The 24448-nt window shown below is 42.3% G+C and overlaps 1 long non-coding RNA gene across 1 annotated transcript; it reads left to right on the top strand.

The window, feature by feature from the left end:
• The first annotated feature begins 1382 nt into the window (after nt 1–1382).
• LOC141128382 (uncharacterized) lies at nt 1383–1854 on the top strand. The gene is made up of 2 exons (XR_012241685.1): nt 1383–1481; nt 1572–1854. It is a non-coding gene; the product is annotated as an uncharacterized lncRNA (long non-coding RNA).
• Nucleotides 1855–24448: the final 22594 nt, after the last annotated feature.

Genomic DNA, 24448 nt, shown 5'->3' with positions numbered 1-24448 from the left:
ACGGTAAGAGGATAGACTTATGATTTAGAATTGTGTGTCTCCATGTGTGTTTGTATATTAGGGCTCTCTGGAGTCCCTTTGTCCCATGGCTCCAGAGTACTATTGGTTAAAAAAATAGGAGCCATTTTGGGATCTATATGTGATTGGCTACTTGTGGAAAGCATATTGGGATCATTCACCTTGATTGGAAACTGTGCTGGTGTTGTGGGAGGTTAGCAAAGATCCCGCCACATTGTCAGTTTTAGAAACTGAAGTGTTAAATGAAGGTTCGAAAGACAAATGGTGAACAGAATTGGAATGTTGTTGAGAATTTTTGGGACGAACCACCAGTGATTTACGATCTAATGTTGGTCCGAGTGCGCCTTTGGAGCTACCAGATAGTGAAGTGTCGGTGTTTCCTTTCCGTTTCTTGGAAGATCTCTCACCTGTGATATGGTGATAAATTGTGGACTGACTGGAAGATACAGAAAACATTGATGATACATCAGATACATCATTACCGTGATAAGTGGTGCCTGATTATCTTGTCCAGAAAAAGGTCTAGGTTGTGTCTTTTGGTTCCATTTATATGCATAGCCCATATCATGAGCTGACTTATTTATTTTCTTTATTTCTAATAATATCAATGGTATATTTTTCTATATGATCCTTTAACCCCAGTTCTTTGCTAACAAAGCTGGGTAGGGTAAGGAGTAAAAATTGTTCATCATACCATTTTTGAATTTATGTATCAACCTCAGAAAGTTCAGTCTCATACAGCCTCTAGCAGCGAGGGAGTCCTGTTCTGTACTCCTTCCGCAAACGGTCTTTTTCCCATAGCAAAGGGAGCAGACATGTGTAAAGCAGAGGGATCCTTATACAGATGCCTAGCATAGCCCAGAAGTACCCACGGGAGATAGTCTTCTCATTTGACCCAGACTTGACGCCCAACGAGTTAATAGGAAAACATGGAGGAAAGATCCATCATTACCCACCTACCCATTACAAGCACATTGGCATTCTTTACTTTAGTGCGCGCAGCTGTTTTAGCTTTGTTGGTGAAAGGGTCCTAAATTGTAATAACCTTTATTTTCTGCAATTGTTTCAGTGCTAGAGTGATGCTTTCTCCTCACTTTTTTAGACATTACATATAAATCAAGCAAGTAAAAATAATTTGATAGTAAAAGCATATCACAGATTTTTTTTTAATTCAGAGAGAACTCCGTAAATATGGCACTTAAATGGTAATATACGATGTAGATAAAAAACAGGCATCATTTTTTATTTAGTACACGATAAAGATTTTATCAGTAGATATATAGTAGGTGGAGGCTGCTGATGGCAAATGAATCTGTGACACTTTGCATAGAAAGGTGTGGTTTATATACACAATATAACTATGAGAATGAGAAGGATTCAACTAAACTCTTTTCTGTCAAAGTGATTCCTCATCACCATGATCATGTTCTGGACTGTCTTCACTTTCATCACTTATTTTTCATGTAATTCATGTTTTATACTTTAAGATTACTAAATGTAAATATACTAGGTTTTATTTTCCTATTATCATCATTCTCTCATTTGTATTGCAGATTCTGTGGCTCAGTTTACTGTGATCCAGGAATCCACAATTACGGCGCCTCTTGGTGGTAATGTCATTTTGTCCTGTGGTCGTAGTGATGGTTCTGTAGCTGGTGGTAACTGGCCGAGCTGGGTATATCAGGCGTCTGGGAGTGTTCCTAAAGGATTAACAGGTAGTGATGGAACAAGTAATCATAATATAAAACCCCCCGGAACCTCTGAACGTTTTACTGGATCCATCCAAGGAGGCTCAAGTGTTTTGTCTATCAGTAATGTACAGGCAGCAGATGAAGGGGATTATTTCTGTTCTCTATGGGCTGGTAGTGCGTACACAGTGCTACAAATTCACACACAGTGAGACATTAATATCAACTTCCTCTTTTGTGCCTCATACATATGTATTTAAATATCCAAAGAATATTAATCAAATATATGTGTAGCATACACATATAGAAGAAGCTACGGAAGGAGTTGGAACTGGGGCGCATGGCGGGCCCCTTTGATCTCCCTCCTTTCCACAACCTGCGGGTTGTAAATTCCGTTTAATTCATCACTTATCCTACCCTTCTGGCTCCTCAGTCAACGACAGAATCGATCGGGAGGAATCCCTAGTCCACTATGCGTCTTTTGATAAGGCTCTTCACCTCGTTAGGACAGCAGGGCGGTCCGCTCTTTTGGCAAAAGCGGATATTGAGTCCGCTTTTCGCCTTCTTCCGGTCCACCCGGACTGTTTCCATCTCCTGGGTTGCTACTTCCAAGGAAGCTATTTCTTCGACATGTGCCTGCCTATGGGTTGCGCCATTTCATGCTATTTCTTTGAGTTATTTAGCAGCTTCCTTGAGTGGGTAGTCACCCAGGAGGCTGGGTTTCAGTCCCTTCTGCACTACTTGAATGATTTCCTTTTCGTGGGCCCCACGGGCAGTGGGCAGTGTCAACGCCTGCTCTCTGTTTTTCAGGATGTTTGCCGGCTTTTCGCCGTCCCACTGTCCACGGACAAAACCGAGGGTCCGGTAACTGTACTGTCTTTTCTGGGGATCAAGATTGACACAGTGGCTATGGTCTTTCGTCTGCCGAGGGAGAAGCTGACCAAGCTTCTCTCCTTGGTTCGTTTGGCCAAAGGGGCAAAGAAGCTGCAGTTGAAACAGCTTCAATCGTTGCTGGGCCACCTAGTATTTGCTTGTAGGGTCATACGCATGGGGAGAGCCTTTTGCAGGCACCTGTCCTGGGCTACGAAGAGCGTTACAGCCCTTCACCACTACGTCCGGATCACCAAGCCCATGCGGGCCGATTTGGGGATTTGGCTAGCTTTTTTTCAGTCTTACAATGGATAGTCTTGTTGCTTGAGAGAGGAGGTACCGAACTCACAGCTGGAGTTATACACTGATGCTGCAGGCTCCTGTGGTTTCGGTGCTTTCTTCCGGGGGGAGTAGTCTGGGAATGTTGGCCGGCCTCATGGGCCCACATGGACTTGTTGCGCAATCTCACCCTTTTGGAGCTTTTTCCGATCATCGTAGTCGTGGAGCTCTGGGGTGAACAGTTGCGCAATCATCAGGCAATCTTCTGGTCGGACAATATGAGCGTAGTGCAGATTAATTTTTCAGGTTCCCCCCAGCACAAATATGGATACTGGGTGATTCATTTGTCTTCTGGGCCGCGCGTCGGGCGGAGATCCATAATTACGGCAGAAACCTGCGATTCTCATCCAACGTGGCAAGAATTCGCTGGCTTGGCCCGCGCGGTTTGCGTTGGTATCAGGTCCTGACGGAATGTTGGCAGCTCCGGGCTCATGTGTCAGGTCACATTATGCTTGTTGTTCACGCTGGTGGGAATGATGTTGGCTACACACGGTCTGTGGATCTCATTTCTGCAATTAAAAGTGATATCGCTCAGTGTTTCGCAATTTTCACCAGTATGACTTTCGTCTGGTCCGAAATAGTTCCTCGTTCCATATGGGTGAGAGAAGTCTCTGGCCCCTGCTTGGAGAATTTTCGCAGGAAAGTTAATGCTCAGGTGTCCAAGTTCGTCCGTCAGATCGGGGGGGGGTTGTGGTCCGTCACAGAGATCTCAAAGGGGACAACACTGACTTGCTGAGGAGAGACGGTGTCCATCTCAACGAGATTGGTATGGACATCTTTAACCTGGGACTTCAGCAGGGTGTGGAACAAGCGCTGGCTGCAGTGGGGCGCCCGTCAGTAGCTTACTGACTGGCGGGTGGCAGTTTTGGTGACCTTGCCAGCAAACATGGAAGATTTGTTGTGCCCTGATGGTAATTGGGAGATAGACGGCTGGTCCGGCACTTATGGTAAAGACAGGCCCCTCCTTCATCTCCCTTTTACATCTGGAATTGTGTGCTCACAGTGCAACTGTGACTGGCACGGTTTAAATATTTAATGTTATGTTTTGAGTTAATAAAGCTGTGGCCTTGCCCTTTCCAACATTAATGGTTGTATGTGGTCTTTATGGATGGGAAGAAAGGGTAAGGTGGTATAAGTTGTCATGGTAAGTTATGGTATGGGACCTGGGCTTATTGCACCTCAGCAGTCATGAAGGCCTCTTGAGCCCCTCAGGAAAGAGAGCACTGACTGATGAGGGCATGGCCAGGGAGGAGTTAAGGTGACTATTAGGTCACTTGGGATTGGTACAGGAAGGGACAGGGGTTGGGCCTGAGCTCAAGAGTTTGGCACCCCAGGGGATTCTGGGTCTTTTCGAATGGAAGCATGGAAGAGCTGCCCACCCTCCCGCCCTATTTCGGATGGTATGTCACAGCGTGCTGCGGTTTTGGTGACCTTGCCAGCAAACATGGAAGATTTGTTATGCCCTGATGGTAATTGGGAGATAGACGCCCGGTCCGGCACTTATGGTAAAGACAGGCCCCTCCTTAATCTCCCTTTTACATCTGGAATTGTGTGCTCACAGTGCAACTGTGACTGGCACGGTTTAAATATTTAATGTTATGTTTTGAGTTAATAAAGCTGTGGCCTTGCCCTTTCCAACATTAATGGTTGTATGTGGTCTTTATTGGATGGGAAGAAAGGGTAAGGTGGTATAAGTTGTCATGGTAAGTTAGGGTATGGGACCTGGGCTTATTGCACCTCAGCAGTCATGTCTTTTGGTTCCATCTATATGCATAGCCCATATCATGAGCTAACTTATCATGTGTATATTTATTTTCTTTATTGCTAATAATATCAATGGTATATTTTTCTATATGATCCTTTAACTCTAGTTCTTTGCTAACAAAGCTGGGTAGGATAAGGAGTAAAAATTGTTCATCATACCATTTTTGAATTTGTGTATCAACCTCAGGAAGTTCAGTCTCATACTGATTACACAGCATAGACATCATTTCAGAGGAACATGTTTGTAAATTTTGTTCCCATTTATTTTTCAAAGCCTCATCAATTTTCTTAAGACTTGGAAAAATTTGTATTTGCAATCCCCACGGGGTGACTCTATTCAATGTATTTTTCATATTTTTTTGCCAGAATATTCTGAATTTTTTCTCTACTAGACTGAGTTTTAAAAAGGATTTATCAAGATTAGCCTCCTTAGCTGCAGATACATTCTGGGAAAGATAAATTTTTGACATGAAACCCTCCCAAGCTTCTTCACAGAATTTCGCCATTGTGCCAGGTATCAACGAAGAATAAACATACAAAGAAAAAAAGAAAAAATATAGAAAGGACAGATCAAGATTAATAAACAGATATAACTATAAGTATTACTTTCTAAATAATACTAGTATTGTTTTTTCATAATTAAAGTGACATATCAACAGTAGTAAGAAAGAGTGGTGTAGTAAGACACCTATTAAGTAGAATGTAGACCAATGTGTATAGATTCACACAATATAAAGCACCTCATCCCTGGGTTATTGGAGCAAATAGAACAAAGGATTGGACTATAGCGATGCAAGTAACAAACCAAAGAAAAATATGTTGAGATAACATTTTCAAAATGTATTATACTGTATGTTTAAAAAAAGAGTCATATTTTTAAAAGACATAAGCTTAAACCTAAGGATATGGCTCATAAATTTGTTTAAAGCGGCATAGTGTTGAATCCCGATATGTTTAGCTCTATGTATTGGGCTTCCTCTGGGGATGCTATCTGCATGGGGTGTCAGCCTTCTGATAAAAATAGAATATACAAACACCATACAGTAATTAGTATACAATACATTTTTCATATATAATTATACAAATCATCAATCAAGCTTAAATGCACTTCCATTTTTTTTATAAGCAAACATATAAGTATAACTCCATTTCAAGTCTTTTTGTACTTTGGATAGAACGGGGAAAAGTTAGAACCATTTTTTTTCTTACATCTTTTGTGATCCATGGTACAGAAAGTTTTGAAACCTTGACATGGATGGTGAAAAAAAATCAACAGAGGTTTTTACCCTTTGTCAATCAACATTAACCACTTGCTTACTGGGCACTTAAACCCCCCTCCTGCCCAGACCAATTTTGAGCTTTCAGTGCTGTCACACTTTGAATGACAATTGCGCAGTCATACAACACTGTACCCAAATGAAATTTTTATCATTTTTTTCCCACAAATAGAGCTTTCTTTTGGTGGTATTTAATCACAGCTGGGGTTTTTATTTTTTGCTAAACAAACAAAAAAAGATGGACATTTTTGAAAAAAAAAAAAAATCATGTTTAATAGTTTGTTCTAAAATTTTGCAAACAGGTAATTTTTCTCCTTCATTGATATGCGCTGATGAGGCGGCACTGGTGGGCACTGATAGGCTGCACTGATGGGCACTGATAGGCACAGATAAGGCAGCACTGATAGGCACAGTTAAGGCAGCACTGATGGGGACAGATAAGGCGGTACTGATGGGCACAGATAAGGCGGCACTGATGGCCACGGAGGGGCGGCACGGATGGGTGGCACGAATGGGTGGCACGGATGGGCGGCACTGATGGGGGCACTGATGGGTGGCACTGATGGGCAGTGATGGGCGGCACTGATGGGCACTTATGGGCACTGGTAGGTGACACTGATGGGCACTGATAGGTTGCACTGATGTGGGTGCTGATGGGTGGCACCGATGTGAGTGCTGATGGGTGGCACTGATGGGTGGCACTGATGGGTGGCACTGTGGGCACTGATGGGTGGCACTGTGGGCACTGATGGGTGGCGCTGATTGATGGCACTGTGGGCACTGATGGGTGACGCTGGTGGGCACTGGTAGGCAGCACTGCTGCCTATTGCTTTGTGTCAGAAGATCGCCGTGATCGGGACTGATGTCCCGATCACGGCCGTCGGTGACCAGGTTTTTTTTTTCCTCCTCATGCTGTCAGCGCGAGGAGGAAAAATAGCCGATTACCGGCTCTGTTTACATCACATGATCAGCTGTAATTGGCTGACAGCTGATCATGTGGTAAGGGGTCGGGACCGACCCCTTACTCTGATCTGTGATCAGGCGAGTCTTATAGACTCGCTGATCACCGAACGCGCCGCGCACGCCCTGCAGGGGGCGCGCAGGCCGCTCGTGCACGGGACGACGTCAATAGATGTCGTCCCGGCAATTTAGATCCGCGCTATTGCCGTCATTTGGCAATGGCCCGGATCTGAATCGGTTAAAGGGGTGGTAAACCCTCGTTTAAAAAAAACAAAAAAAACCCAAACATGTCATACTTACCTCCACTGTGCAGTTCGTTTTGCACAGAGTGGCCCTGGTCCTCCTGTTCTGGGGTCCCTTAGCGGCGCTGGTGGCTCCTCCCTGCATCGAGTGTCCACGTTGGAGAAGCGCTCTCCTTGGTGGACACCCGTGCGGGCAGGCTCATGAGTCTAGCATCTGTGTCCATTCACACAGAATGCAGGACTCGGCCCCGCCCCTCAGCACTGCGTCATTGGATTTGATTGACAGCAATGGGAGCCAATGGCTGCACTGCTATCAATCTATCCAATCAGGACACAAGACACCAGCTAGTGCTTGTGTGCTCGTTCCCGGCCGGAGAAAGATCTGGGCCAGGTAAGTCAAAAAGGGGGCTTGGGGGGGGCTGCAGCACCACGGAAGGTTTTTGACCTTTATGCATAGAATGCATAAAGGTGAAAACCATGAGGGTTTACAACCCCTTTAAGAATTTATATAAGCTATCTGCCTTATAATTTTTAAGTATCTATGAATGTTTTCAACCATTAAGTGTCTTGTCACTCCATAATGTGCTGCACTGCACTGAGCAGCCCTGTCCAACACAGCCACAATTCACAGCACTACATTTCAGTGGCAGTACTTACTGACAGCCTTTTGCAACACACTGCAGCCCATCACAATATACTACAATGCATGAAGGTGAACAAAATGTCATTTTGAATTTATAATTATAAAAAGAAGAAAAAAGGCTGGGAGGGAAGAGATTAACCAGTTTCCTGGTCTTTTCACTTAAAGTGTTACTAAACCCAGGAGACCCAATATCTGGTCTCCTACAGTACACAGAACATGGAAATGCAATTATTTTAGTAAATATAAACTGCTAAATACCTTTTCTCATCAGCAGTATAAAGCAGTCTTATGACATCTATCAGTGTCTGGTTAAAGCTTGTAGTAGGAGTTTTCATTTTACTCTGACTGTCCTATGCGGCTGCAGGACCCCTGACCCTCTGTCTGGACAGTTGCTGATTGGCCCTGTGCTGATCACATACACCCTCCCAAGAAAAAAAAACTCTCTAGTAATACACACCAAACTTTACCAAGTCTGAACATGTGTTGAGTGACTCCAAAGGCTCTGTCTTATCAGGAGATAGATTGGGGACAGTGGAAGAAGGGAAGGATCAGAGCGGAAGGGATCAAACATCCTTTTTACACAATGAAGAGATTTAACACCTTAGGTTCCATAGTGAGTATAACAAGTATGCTTTACTACATACAGACTGATTTGACTGTTTTGGGCTTAGTAACATTTTAAATTCAGGAGGGAGGCTCCACACAGAGAGACCAGCCAGATGGGATGAGGACAGGCTAACAGCTGAAGAGGAGGGGGGGGGCTGCTCATCTCTCCTTCAGTTACCTTCACGTTTAGATTTCATCACTGGGGACTGCCTGCTGAGAAGAGCCTGCCAACATGCAAGGGGCTGCTGAGACCTGTAGTCCCCCTGAAGACACTGGCCAAGGTATGCCGGGGCAGCACACAAGCCTGAGTTAGGGGGTGGGGATGTAGGGAAAAGAAAAAGTTAATTTGTGCATGTGGACTTTGTCATGTGTGCACCCTTTGCTAAAGTTAAGGTTTGCCTTAACTTTGCCTTCTTCCTGGTCTGAAACATAGAAAAATGACGGCAGAAAAAAGACTGAGCAGTCCATGAAGTCTGCCTATTTTTTTTTGTTTGTTTGTTTTGTTTTTTCTTTGCTTTTTTGTTTTTCGTTAACTTTTTAGTATAGATCTATGTTTGTCCCAAGCATGTTTGAAGCTGTTTACTGTTGACTGTCTCACTACCTTTGCTGGAAGTTTATTCCAAGCTGAAGTTATTAAAGGTGTCTAATGCAAGTAACCGACACCTTTAGCACTTGGTCTCCTGCTGTAGGTCACTAGGCACATTGGGGTATGAAGAGTCAGCACCTAAAGAGTAATCCTGGTACAGTACTACATGTGGTTGCCATGGGAAATGAAAGTTTACAGTCAGTTGAAGCAGCCTGTCAGTAGTGTGTACCTATGTCAGGTGGGACAGCCTCTAGCAGCGAGGGAGTCCTGTTCTGTACTCCTTCCACAAATGGTCTTTTTCCTATAGCAAAGGGAGCAGACATGTGTAAAGCAGAGGGATACTGATACAGATGCCTAGCCCAAAAGTACCCACAGGAGATAGTCTTCTCATTTGACCCAGATTTGACGCCCAACGAGTTAGGAAAATATGGAGAAAAGGTCCATCATTACCCACCTACCCATTACAAGCACATTGGCATTCTTTACTTTAGTGTGCGCAGCTGTTTTAGCTTTGTTGGTGTGAAAGGGTCCTAAATTGTAATAACCTTTATTTTCTACAATTGTTTCAGTGCTAGAGTGATGCTTTCTCCTCACTTTTTTTTTAGACATTACATATTTTCATATAAATAAAGCAAGTAAAAATAATTTGATAGTAAAAGCATATCACAGATTTTTTTTAATTCAGAGAGAACTCAGTAATTATGGCACTTAAATGATAAACGTTGCAGATAAAAAACAGGCAACATTTTTTATTTAGTACACGATAATGTAAAGATTTTATCAGTAGATATATAGTAGGTGGAGGCTGCTGATGGCAAATGAATCTGAGACACTTTGCATAGAAAGGTGTGGTTTATATACAGAATATAACTATGAGAATGGGAAGGATTCAACTAAACTCTGTTCTGTCAAAGTGATTCCTCATCACCATGATCATGTTCTGGACTGTCTTCACTTTCATCACTTATTTCTCATGTAATTCATGTTTTATACTTTGAGATTACTAAATGTAAATATACTAGGTTTTATTTTCCTGTTATCATCATTCTCTCATTTTGTTGCAGATTCTATGGCTCAGTTTACTGTCATCCAGGAATCCACAATAACGGCACCTCTTGGTGGTAATGTCATTTTGTCCTGTGGTCGTAGTGATGGCTCGTAGCTGGTGGTAACTACCCAGCCTGGGTATATCAGGCACCTGGGAGTGTTCCTAAAGGTTTAACAGGTAGTAATGGAAACAATCATAATCTAAAACCTCCAGGAACCTCTGAACGTTTTACTGGATCCATCCAAGGAGGCTCAAGTGTTTTGTCTATCAGTAATGTACAGGCTGCAGATGAAGGGGATTATTACTGCGCTCTATGGACTGGTAGTGCGTACACAGTGCTACAAATTCACACACAGTGAGATATTAATATACACTTCCTCTTTTGTTTCTCATACATATGTATTTAAATATCCAAAGAATATTATTCAAATATATGTGTAGCAACCTCGTAGAATGTAGCTTTTAATAGTCTGACAGTATTTAGGGTAGTTTTAGCTGGTTCCTATTGATTGCTGTGCTAATTGAGTACAATTTTATATTTTGCCTTTTTCAATAATCATAATAATGATTTGTGAGCATATGTTAAAAGAAATGTGAGAATTATGTGAGTATTATTGATGTTCTACTGAATTAGCCTAAGCTAATAAACCATTTCTTATCAAAGTAGTGCAAATGATTACAAAATAATACAGGAGTGGGAACTGAAATTTTTAGCATGGCTTTTGCTCAATACCAAAAGAAAGGTTCTCGCTGCATTTGGACTTTAAAGGACCGGCAGAAAATTTTTAAAAATGTTGTATATGTTTTACGACATTTTAATCAAGTTCCAATGCCATACATTTACTATGCTATAAATCAGGGGTGTAATTAGAATAGTGAAAGACCTGGGGCACACTTAGGAAAGCAATGGTGCAAAGACACTATCATAATAACTGTCAGTCAGGTTTTTTTCTGCATCTGTGTCCCATTGGGGAGATTTCCATTTTTTTCCTGTTCTATAAGTGTGTACAGGTAGACTTGTGGACACAACAGATTAACAAGCCTGGTTAATCTTACAAACCAATGGATTATACACTCTTTTACCTAGCAAAATACTATAATTATCATAAACATCTTTATAAATATATGATTTTAAAATCATGACCCAATGTTGCAAGGCATCTATAAAATATTTATCCTGATACAATATCCAATTGCCGTAAAAAGGATTTCTAAATATTAAAATGGGTTATTTATGTATAATCACCATTGTTAAAAACATTTGCATGTCAGAGAGAAGTGATAATCCCATTAGATATCCAGTCTGTTTGAGTCTGTATCATTATTGTTAGAAACATTGTATGTGTAAAAGTAGTTTAACCAGTTGCCGACCGCCCTATAAACACAATTACTGCTACAGGGCAGGTGCGCTGCGCAGGACCACGTATATATACGTGATCCTGCATTTCCAGGTATCTGGCTTGAGTGCGCACCATTGGAGGCTTGATTCTCTGCAGCAGGAGCTGATCAGTGGGTCCCGCGGACCTGATGTCCGCCAGCACCCGCTGATCATTCAAAATACAGGCAGAATGGCGATCTGCCTATGTAAACAAGGCAGATTGCTATTCTGTCCGTAAGGAGGGCATGAATCCTGTGCAAAGCAGGGACACAGACCTATGCCTTCCACCAGTACTATGGGGCAAAGATGCAAAAGCGTTCCTATGTGTTGGGGAGAGATTATCTTGGTCAGTTTTAGACCATACTGTGTACTCTACTTCTTTAGTTGTTTGCTGGACAAAGGCCCAGTCGTTGGGGTTATTGCCTAAAATAGGGACTTTTTTTATTTCGTTTTAAATGATACAGGAGAGGGGAAAATGTTTTACCCATCAGAAAGCGTCGGGCGCTAGCAGTGGTGTACCAAGTAGGGGGCGGGCCGCCCTGGGTGCAACACACTAGGGGGGTGTCAGGCCGGCACCCCCCCTCCGCTACTGAAGCAGTGACAGCGCCCTGGGGCAGGTTTAGGCTGCGACACAGTGACAGACAGGTTAGGGGAGGGAGAGGTGAGCTGCAGTAGTGTTTTGCGGGGGCAGGGGGTGCGGGGTGACACCACTGCACCAACGATCCCCTTCTCTCACGGCTGCAAGCTGTGTGAGCGGTCCCAGATGTCTCACACAGGCACAGCCAAGCAGAGTGAAGCCGCCTCCCCCTCCTCTCTGTTTATGTGTACACAGGGGGAGGGGACCTGCTGTGCATGTGCTGTGCTGAGGGGGGTCTGCACTGAATGGAGGGGGTCTGCACTTAATGGGGGGGCCTGCACTGAATGGGGGGTCTGCACTGAAAGGGGGGTCTGCACTGAAGGGAAGGGGTCTGCACTGAAGGGGGGTCTGTGTAACATGCAGGGGGTCCAGAGCTGTGGGGTACTGTATAATGTAAAGGGGTCCAGAGGTGCAGGGTGCTGTGTAATGTAAAGGGGTGTAGGGGGCTGTGAAATGTGCAAGGGTGCAGGGGGCTGTGTAATGTAAAGGGGTTCAGAGATGCAGGGTGCTGTGTAATGTAAAGGGGTTCAGTGATGCAGGGTGCTGTGTAATGTAAAGGGGTGCAGGGGGCTGTGCAATGTAACGAGGTCCAGAGATGCAGGGTGCTGTGTAATGTAAAGGGGTCCAGAGGTGCATAGTGCTGTGTAATGTAAAGGGGTCCAGAGGTGCAGTTGTGGAGAGGGGGCACACAGTAGTGACAAAGAGATATTAAAGGATGCAGAGGTATGCAGGGGGCACATTGGGGTGTTTTTACTGTAGCAACACCCCCAAAGAAGCTGCTGTTGTTGGTTCAGTCTGTTACTCTGCCTCTCAACCCCAAAGAACTGTCCCAGCTCCTCTGGCACACCTAGCAAGATGGTTAATGGAATAACCTGATAATAATACACAACACAAATCTGTTCTTCAAGTTTACTTGGAGCGGAATAAAGTTTAGATTAACATTAGTCAGCAAAGACCTGTGTAAGTAGCCAGGACTTGGCTGAAACGGTTAAAAAAGTCAGTAACACTATGCAACAAATAAATAAATAGGGTAAATAACAATGTACACAGATTAAATAGGCTCCCCCAAATCCACTATTGATGTATGTAGAATGCTATGGCTAAAGGGGAATCCCAGGCCGGCCTAGCACACCTAGCAAGATGTTTAATGGAATAACCTGATAATAATATACAACACAATTCTGTTCTTCAAGTTTACTTTTTAGTTATAAAGTTTAGATTAACATTAGACAGCCAAAACCTATGTAAGTAGCCAGGACTTGGCTGAAACAGTTAAAAAAAAAAACAGTCAGTAATGTTATGCAACAAATAAAGGTAAATAACAATGTGCACAGATTAAATAGGCTCCCCCAAAAGCACTATTGATGTATGTAGAATGCTTTGGCTAAAGGGGAATCCCAGGCTGGCCTATAATACTTCCAACACACACAATGCAGTAATTTAAACACCCCGGGGCGTGTCCCCTTTAAGAGCCACCACAGTAATGTTCTATGAGCAAAGCTTTGCATTTATTCTCTTCACCGGCATGTAGGAGATCTGTGGATAAAGGTCCCTCAAGATAACATGATGAGTGATGAGTAGGAATGTAAGTATCTGGTGCTGTGATGTAGCACTCCACTATGTGATCCAGATAATAGGTGTCTGTACACAATATTCAGATGTGGTATCTTATGGAAGGCAATAAGGTTTCTGGGCAAAGCCCTCTCACCAATCCTATACGCAATCAGCGGTCCTCCACAGAGCGATTGACCGACTCTCCTGGCTGCAGGTGTGTCGCAATGGCGTCCTGTCTCCGAGCTGTTGGAATGGCAGTGCAGCCTGGGATTTGCAGTCCTGTGTCCTTACATAGTCAATCAGGCTGCCCTGTGTTTAGACTTCATATTCCACACTTCCCTGCTGCTGTTTCCTGGTGATTGGCTCTTAGTCTCTTCCAATAGGGAGGCTACAGTGAAAGCAGTTCTGTGTGTCTCTGTGTGTATGAGAAAAGAGGAAGAGGGGTGAAAAACCCCATGCAGCTGCTAGCAGGCAGCTCTCTCCCTCATGGATTCAATCAGCCTGGAGAGGTACCTGCTACATACTCCCCCCATAAAAGAACCTTTTGTCCCCAAAGGGAGTAAAAAGTCTGTGACCTATTGCATGCTTTTTATATACAAGTGGAGAAAGCAAGTTAGTATACACAGGAAATTAGACAGTTTGCATTTTCATAAGAAGAGCCCAAACAGCTCATATCATGACACAGAGTTGACAGATGAACATCCCACTAATTCTCATAAGAGGGGAGGTTGTTCTGCCTACAGGCCATTTGAATTGGGGTGGCCCGGCTAGATGTGCCAGGGGGTGAGTTGGGGTTGTCTTCCACCATATATGTGGTGGAAGGACCAGGTGCTTCAAGAGGCCTTTTTGAGGTGAAAATAGCTTCTTCTGAGCTTTCACCCAGCATATCATAAGTCAACCTCTTAGGTAGGTGAATAGTTCTTCGCTTTCTCTGTTCTTTGGGCTCTGGCGTTTCAGGCATTAGACATGTACACACTGAAATATTTTGTTTCGGAATTTCGTTTTCGTCCGAAAAATACATTTATTTAGTTATTCCCGAAATTCATTTTTATTAATTTTGTTTTTCTTTAAAAATTGCATTCGTCCGAAAATCCAAATTAATTAAGGTTGAATCTGTCATTGAAGGCTTATGGTGTCTGTCGAATGTTCAAAGAAGATTTGATGGAGCAGCTAAACTGTATGTGTACATTTCCGGTCGAATTTTCCGCCTACAAGCTAGCTGTAGTAGAATTCTAATGTTGTATGACTAGTAATAATTATATTTATTAATTATTTTACTAGTCAACCAACATTAGAATTTTTCTATAGCCTATGAGCGGATGCATTTAACTGGAAATGTACGATTGCAGCGTCGTACAGTTTAGCTGCTCCGTCGAATCTTCTTAGAACTTTCGACAGACACCATAAGCCAAAGATTCAATGTTTGTATGTTTTTCATTGCTTTGTCGAATCTTCATCGTTAATGTTGAATGGTCTACTCTACCCCAACAGTCAGCCAACTTTCACCATCCTACCCTGTACACACCAAGTCACTTTGGGGATAATATCAAGTCTGATTGCCGCATGAAATACATGAGACTATTACACAATTGTGCAATTGCTACAACATATGAACTATATGTGCACTGAGACATAGAGATACTGTTGCGATATTGTATATGGAATCCTTTTCCCCATAGGAACCAACATAAGTGGATCCACGCATGTTTCATGCATTTTTGTCGCTATAAACTAGATGTCTTTATTTTGTACTAAGTGCTGAATGTGTGTTGTGATGGGTAAAACTACACTGTCCTATGAAAAGCATATGATATTGTAGCACATACAGAGTCTTTTCTGATTATCTCTGTATGCGATTATATACTGACCGACACATATGTACTTTAGCCAATTGAGTGTGACTCTGCAACATTTTCCGTTTTCCATTTAATTACAGCACCCTTTCACCCATATTGGTTTGAAATCTTGTGATATATATAAAATTACGTTTATACAACGTTCCCTGTATAGGCTGAGCCAAACAGGTCTCTCGGGTAGCGCCGTTTTTCCCTATTTATCCCCTAAAATTTCTTATTTCTGCAGGACATTCCTAGGGAGTGTCTCTGTTTAAGGGAGGCAGCAACCTGTAAACACTTGGCCTATATACTTGGTTCATCCATAGGAACCAACATAGGTGGATCCACGCATGTTTCATGCATTTTTGTTGCTATAAACAAGATGTCTTTATTTTGTACTAAGTGCTGAATGTGTGTTGTGATGGGTAAAACTACACTGTCCTATGAAAAGCATATGATATTTTAGCACATACAGAGTCTTTTCTGATTATCTCTGTATGCGATTATTTACTGACTCACACATATGTACTTTAGCCAATGGAGTGTGACTCTGCAACATTTTTCGTTTTCCATTTAATTACAGCACCCTTTCACCCATATTGGTTTGAAATCTTGTGATATATATATAAAATTACGTTTATACAACGTTCCCTGTATAGGCTGAGCCAAACAGGTCTTTCGGGTAGCGCCGTTTTTCCCTATTTATCCCCTATTTCTTATTTCTGCAGGACATTCCTAGGGAGTGTCTCTGTTTAAGGGAGGCAGTAACCTGTAAACACTTGGCCTATATACTTGTCCTAAGCGCAATTTTTTTCAACTTCACTTATACCATTGGCCACACTTTTAGTGTGTGCTTTTATTTGCTGCTATGGATATATTTGGATATATGGGCAATAGAAATATTGACCTAGCAGGTCTATTCAATCAAGAACTAGTTAGTCACACCCATGATATGTAAGGCTTAATGAAGCAGTTGAGACATACCATGGAAAAACAATTAAGAGTGTGGTGGGACATAGCCACACTAGAAAACTACATCAATGCTAAAATGGCACCGAGGAGACTCAGGTGGGATATTAACCCGAATGATGGCATTGAGGATCCAGAACTCATGGAGGAATGGTACTCCTTTTGTAATGGATGTGAAAACGAACTACTACATAAGATCATTAAAAGAAGACAATTCAAATTAAAAGGGGTTGAAACACACCTAGCTGAAATTAAAAATCAATTACTACCTTATGTAAATCAGAGGGAATACAAAGATAAGGAAAAGGAGCTTCAAGATATCCTTAAAAAGTATGATATTAGCATACAGACAAAGAAATTAAAGAAATATAAACGAGACTTGGCAGATTACAACAATATGAAAGTTTACAAATGGCAAATCGCCCAACTAGAGGTGGAAGATATACCAATGGATAACATAATGGAAGATGGGGATGCTTCTTCAGATATATCCTTGGATGAACCAATCTTCAACACCCCACAACCCAGGATTAGAACTAATTCTAGGCCTACGAATCCCGTAGCATATAGAACACCTAATCGACCTCCAAAGAGGTGGGAGAAAAGAAGAACCTACCATCAACCTATTAATGAACATGGAATTTCACATACACCCAGTTATAATGTGCCCACGTACAATAGATATTCAACACTAATGGAGCGAGATTACCCCCCCAATGGGAGAGATTATGGGGATTATGAAGAAATTCCAGAAAGGAGTTATTATGCAGAGCAGAGGGGTTTTCCCAGGCGAGGTCGCAAAGACCAACCACCAGGAAGGTGGAAAGCCCACGTCCCCTACAGAAATCGAACGTGGAGAGGAAGAAATGGAAACAGGGGAGAACACGAGCACCCAAGGGAAGATCACCAACGCGGAGAGTACCCAGGGAGGAGAACATACGGAACCCCTGGGAGAATTGGGAACTACCAACTAGGAAGGAATACAGGAACAACTCAAAGACCTATGGACCTATGGAAAGAGAAAACAGACTAGAGGAACCAGAGGGGGGAGAAAGAAAAAGAAGAAGGGAGTATTAGGCAAGGGAATTTTTAATTTAAGTTCCGCCCAATTTACCGATGAAGAGATGAAAGTCCTTGATTTTGGATTGAAGTATGCACCAGAGAAATCTCTGAACAAATTTGAAGCCTATATTGATCTGCAAAAATGTATGCGTAAGCTTAACCTTAAAAAACATTTTGCGCTTAATGAAAATCCGCGACCTAAGGAGGAGTCATTATATGTACACACCCAACTTAAAAACAAGTCTATCTACAACCCAAACACTCCGGGCAACCAATGTATGACAGCCTTCAAAAAAATGGTGGAAGAAGATTTAAAGAAGCTTCATAAAAGAAGCAATCACAAAGCTAAAAGCATTTGGAAAATTATTAACACACTAAGTAAAAATAAACAAGTTGTCATCCGTCCAGCAGATAAAGGGGAGAATTGGTTATCCTCAACAAGGATGACTATGAAGAAGAAATGGAGAATCTGTTATCAGTGGAAAATACTTACAAAAAGTTAAAAGGGAACCCTAAGAAGATGTATCAAAAAAGATTGAAGGCCTATGTGAAGAAAGGCAAGAACATCGGAATATTAAATACCTTAGAGGCAGAATACCTAGTGTCTAACTCCACGAAGACCCCGATAATCTACTACACCCCAAAAATTCACAAAAGGCTGGTAAAGCCCCCTGGAAGACCCATTGTCAGTGGGATAAATTCCATTTTTTCGAGGCTAGGTGAATATTTAGACATATTTTTAAAACCATTGGTATGTACAGGCAAATCATATTTACGTGACAGCTCACAACTCCTACAGGATCTGCAAGAACTGGACGGAGTCCAGAATTACATACTAGCCACGGTTGATGTAAACTCTCTCTACACCAGTATCGTACAAAACGACGGATTACTGGGAGTACAGAAAGCTCTGCATGAACAAACCAATATGAGGCAAGCACAAATTGATTACATACTGGAAGGCTTGGAGATGGTTATGAGCTGCAACTATTTCTGGCACAATCACAGCTATTACGTCCAGCAAAAAGGAGTTGCAATGGGGGCACGGTATGCACCTAGTGTTGCAAATTTGCTTATGAATATGTGGGAGGAGGAATATCTGTACGGAAGAAATATTCCCCAACTCAAATTCTATCGGAGGTATATCGACGACCTCATTATCGTTTGGGATGGTACACCTGAAGATCTGGAAGAATTCTTTAAAAACTTGGATGCCAATAAGTATGGGCTCACCTTTACAGGGAAATGGAGCCAGGAAAAAATCGAATATCTAGATCTGGAAATCTTCAAAAATGGAGATAGGCTATACACCAAAACCTATTTTAAAGCTACAGATAAAAATGGGTACATACCCACTACCAGCTGCCACCACCCACAATGGAAACAAAATATTCCGAAAGGCCAAATGTTAAGACTACGCAGAAATTGCAACATCATGGAGGACTTCTTAACACAAGCAGACAGGTTGATAGCACAATTCCATGAAAAAGGCTATGATATGGAAAAGCTGATACAGACAAAAATGGAAATAGCAGGTATGGACAGACACCAACTGCTCAGGAAGAACCGAAATAAAGATAAATCAATGGACATAGCATTCATAACGGGTTAAAATAATCAATACAGAAATCTGGAACATATCTTTAGAAAATATTGGCCGATCCTTAAGGAAGATAGAGTACTAACCAAAATACTTCCTAATAAACCAAAATTCATCTACAGGAAAGCTCCTACCCTCCGTGATCATCTGGTCCACAATGTCATCAATCCCCCTAAACAGATACAGATTTTTCCAAACCTTAGAGGGTTTTACAAATGTCAAAAATGCTTACCCTGCAGGGTTAGTAAAAAACAGCCCCGCAAAAAAGACACATTTAAGTCCAGGGTCGACCAGAAAGAATACAAGATAAGAAATCTGATCACTTGCCACAGTACTTATGTAACATACGTTATAGAATGCCCTTGCCACCTCCAGTATGTGGGTAGAACCACAAGGCCCCTTTATGTTAGGATAAGGGAGCACATTAAAAATATCAAGAAGGGCTTCCCTAAGCACAACTTATCACGGCATTTTGATCAGGTACATAATAGGGACCCATCGGGCCTGATATTTTATGGTATTGACTCCATTCAGCAGCACTGGAGGGGCGGTAACATGACTACCCTAATCTCGCAAAACGAAACAGCATGGATATATAGGTTGGGGTCCCTGGCCCCCAGGGGCCTCAACCTAGATATAGACCTTAACTGTTTGCCAATCCTTAGTATGTTTTCAAGTGTTCCCCATTTCGGGTACTCTAAGGTATGGACATAGACCCCTTGGTCTCACCCTCAACCCATAGTCTGGCCTTTGTACTCTCTACTTCCTGATACTAAGTCACCAAGAAAAGGGTACCCAGGTTACATATGTACTATCCTGATCATTTTATATTTACATTCTGACCTCTGGAGGATATTAACATGTTATTCTTATCTGAGTGGTGGGGATGACCTACCTCCACACACTTCATGACACAGCTACACTTCACTTCTTCCCAGATAAACCTATCACATTGATGCATGGAGTATTCCAAAACATCAACATGTTTTCACTATTAATTACTCACCTTCACGCTGTCCTGAAACGTACTTACAACACATATACATAAGAACCGGTAAATAAGTAACTTTCGGTATAATAACACACACACATTATGCACACACAAGTATGATTGTTCATCATACACAGTCACTCCCTAATTAGGGTAGTTACATACCACACCTTTCACAGCACTAACTAGGTTATCTTTTTAACCACTTCAGCCCCGGAAGGATTTACCCCCTTCCTGACCAGAGCACTTTTTACAATTCGGCACTGCGTCGCTTTAACTGCTAATTGCGCGGTCATGCAATGCTGTACCCAAACGAAATTTGCGTCCTTTTCTTCCCACAAATAGAGTTTTCTTTTTATGGTATTTGATCACCTCTGCTGTTTTTATTTTTTGCGCTATAAACGGAAAAAGACTGAAAATTTTGAAAAAAAATGATATTTTCTACTTTTTGTTATAAAAAAAATCCAATAAACTAAATTTTAGTCATACATTTAGGCCAAAATGTATTCGGCCACATGTCTTTGGTAAAAAAAATGTCAATAAGCGTATATTTATTGGTTTGCGCAAAAGTTATAGCGTCTACAAACTAGGGTACATTTTCTGGAATTTACACAGCTTTTAGTTTCTGACTGCCTATGTCATTTCTTGAGGTGCTAAAATGGCAGGGCAGTACAAAACCCCCCCAAATGACCCCATTTTGGAAAGTAGACACCCCAAGGAAATTGCTGAGAGGCATGTTGAGCCCATTGAATATTTATTTTTTTTGTCCCAAGTGATTGAATAATGACAAAAAAAAGAAAAAAAAAAATTACAAAAAGTTGTCACTAAATGATATATTGCTCACACAGGCCATGGGCATATGTGGAATTGCACCCCAAAATACATTCAGCTGCTTCTCCTGAGTACGGGGATACCACATGTGTGGCACTTTTTGGGAGCCTAGCCGCGTACGGGGCCCCGAAAACCCAGCACCACCTTCAGGATTTCTAAGGGCATACATTTTTGATTTTACTCCTCACTACCTATCACAGTTTTGAAGGCCATAAAATGCCAAGATGGCACAAACCCCCCCCAAATGACCCCATTTTGGAAAGTAGACACCCCAAGCTATTTGCTGAGAGGCATGGTGAGTATTTTGCAGCTCTCATTTGTTTTTGAAAATGAAGAAAGACCAGAAAAAAAATTTTTTTTTTTTCTTTTTTCAATTTTCAAAACTTTGTGACAAAAAGTGAGGTCTGCAAAATACTCACTATACCTCTCAGCAAATAGCTTGGGGTGTCTACTTTCCAAAATGGGGTAATTTGGGGGGGGGTTTGTGCCACCTGGGCATTCCATGGCCTCCGAAACTGTGATAGGTAGTGAGGAGTGAAATCAAAAATTTACGGCCTTAGAAAGCCTGAAGGCGGTGCTTGGTTTTCGGGATCCCGTGCGCGGCTAGGCTCCCAAAAAGTCCCACACATGTGGTATCCCCGTACTCAGGAGAAGCAACAGAATTTATTTTGGGGTGTAATTTCACATATCCCCAGGGCATGTTTGAGCAATATAACATTTAGTGACAACTTTGTGCAAAAAAAAAAAAAAAAAAAAAAATTTGTCTCTTTCCCGCAACTTGTGTCACAATATAAAATATTCCATGGACTCGACATGCCTCTCAGCAAATAGCTTGGGGTGTCTACTTTCCAAAATGGGGTCATTTGGGGGGGGTTTGAACTGTCCTGGCATTTTATGCACAACATTTAGAAGCTTATGTCACACATCACCCACTCTTCTAACCACTTGAAGACAAAGCCCTTTCTGACACTTTTTGATTACATGAAAAAATTATTTTTTTTTGCAAGAAAATTACTTTGAACCCCCAAACATTATATATTATTTTAAAGCAAATGCCCTACAGATTAAAATGGTGGGTGTTTCATTTTTTTTTTTTCACACAGTATTTGCGCAGCGATTTTCAAACGCATTTTTTGGGAAAAAAACACACTTTTTTAAATTTTAATGCACTAAAACACACTATATTGCCCAAATGTTTGATGAAATAAAAAAGATGATCTTAGGCCGAGTACATGGATACCAAACATGACATGCTTTAAAATTGCGCACAAACGTGCAGTGGCAACAAAATTAATACATTTTTAATAGCCTTTAAAAGCCTTTACAGGTTACCACTTTAGATTTACAGAGGAGGTCTACTGGAAAAATTACTGCCCTCGATCTGACCTTCGCGGTGATACCTCACATGCATGGTGCAATTGTTGTTTACGTTTGACGCCAGACCGCCGCTTGCGTTCGCCTTAACGCGAGAGCAGGGGGGACAGGGGTGCTTTTTATTTAATTTTTTTTTTACTTTATTTTTTTTTTGCTTTTTTATCTTATTTTTAAACTGTTCCTTTCATTTTTTTTTTTTAAATCATTTTTATTGTTATCTCAGGGAATGTAAATATCCCCTATGATAGCAATAGGTAGTGACAGGTACTCTTTTTTGAAAAAATTGGGGTCTATTAGACCCTAGATCTCTCCTCTGCCCTCAAAGCATCTGACCACACCAAGATCGGTGTGATAAAATGCTTCCCCAATTTCCCAATGGCGCTATTTACATCCGGCGAAATCTAAGTCATAAAATGTTCGTAGTTTCCGGTTTCTTAGGCCATAGAGATGTTTGGAGCCACTCTGGTCTCTGATCAGCTCTATGGTCAGCTGGCTGAATCACCGGCTGCATTCTCAGGTTCCCTGTTGAGACAGGAGAGCCAGAGAAAAACACGGAAGACGGTGGGGGGGGGGGCATTCCCTCCCACTGCTTGTAAAAGCAGTCTAGAGGCTAATTAGCCGCTAGGATTGCTTTTACATGAAAGCCGACCGCTGGCTAAAAAGAATGATACCAAGATGATACCTAAACCTGCAGGCATCATTCTGGTATAACCACTCAAAGTCGTGAATGGCGTACCTGAAGACAAAAAAATGGTTAACAATAAAGCACAGTAAACGGTAAAGTATAAAAAATTGCATACCTGAAAAGCAAACATGATAAAACATAATAACAATAAAACATTGCAGAATAGAATACAGTAAAAAAGAGCAGAACAATAGAGAGAGAATAGAGAGAGAGAGAACAATAAAACGACAACTATTTTTTTTTATTTTTGTTTGTGTTTTTTTTTTTTTTACACTTTTTTTTTGTAACTGTAACTTTTATAACTGTAACCGGTTCCAGGTTCGAGTCTCTCAAAATGCGATGGCATCTTGGGAGACCCTGTGAAAGTGTGCCTAGTCTGTGCAATGCTGTACCCTACGCTAATACTCAACTAGTGTATGGTAGCGTTCAAAACATTCACCAATGCAAAGACCAGGATTGTCAGGACAGGAGGGACAATAATAGCGGGCGTCACGTCTATATCCGCGCTTGCTGCAGACACAACATCTTTTTGGGGGGGTTCGTTGGGTAGGGGTACTCGGGAGGATATATAAATGCCTCTCATGCACCTGACTGCATTTGGTTGGGGATGTGAATGGGGGAAGTACGGGCGCTGCAGAAGCGGTGGGTTCCCAATTAGGATTGGCGAATGCAGCAGGAAGGGCACTATGGGCACGACGGGCCTGTGTTTGTCTTTTTGGTGGCAGCGGGACACTACTTGTGCTTGCCACCTCACCAGCTTGAACTGCACTTATGGGACTCGCCACATCACCACGTGTTACTGCAGTGCTGGTTTGACTACGACCGGGGTGTACTACGCCGCTGGTGCTTGCCAGTTCACCAAAACGCTACAAAAAAAAGTGTCAGTGATCGATCGATACTGCACTTGGGTGGGCTGGACTGGGCTGGGCCGGGCGGAGGGGCAAAACGCAGGTGCTAGCAGGTATCTGGGCTGATCCCGCTAACACTGCGTTTTTGGGAACCCTAAACTGCTGGGGACGCTAGTATAGATCTGATCGGATCAGATATTGATGCGTTCAGATACTATACCACTAAGGGAGGTGTACGGTGCGTGTACGGTGCGTGCGTGGGTGTTCGCGGTACTGGCGCTAATCTGACGCTGCCTAGGGCGACGCATATCACCGCCGGGCGATCAGGGGGCTAAACCTTTATTCGGTAATAAACGGCGGGTGCCCTGACACTATAAAAAATAAACGAACTAACCAGCGTCACCCGTAACGGTTATACGGTGATCAGTGGTGAAAGGGTTAACTAGGGGCCATCAAGGGGTTAAAACATTTATTAGATAGTATATGGGGGTCCCTGTCGCTATAAAACACTGACGGCGAACCTAAATATTTACGTCCCTAACTAGCGTCACCAGCGACACTAATACAGCGATCAGAAAAATGATCGCTTAGCAACACTGGCGACAGGGGGTGATCAAGGGGTTAAAACTTTATTAGGGGGGTA

The sequence above is a fragment of the Aquarana catesbeiana genome, linkage group LG01 (assembly GCF_042186555.1).
Source record: "Aquarana catesbeiana isolate 2022-GZ linkage group LG01, ASM4218655v1, whole genome shotgun sequence".
Lineage (NCBI taxonomy): Eukaryota > Metazoa > Chordata > Amphibia > Anura > Ranidae > Aquarana > Aquarana catesbeiana.
This window is presented reverse-complemented; position numbering and strand designations above follow the sequence as displayed.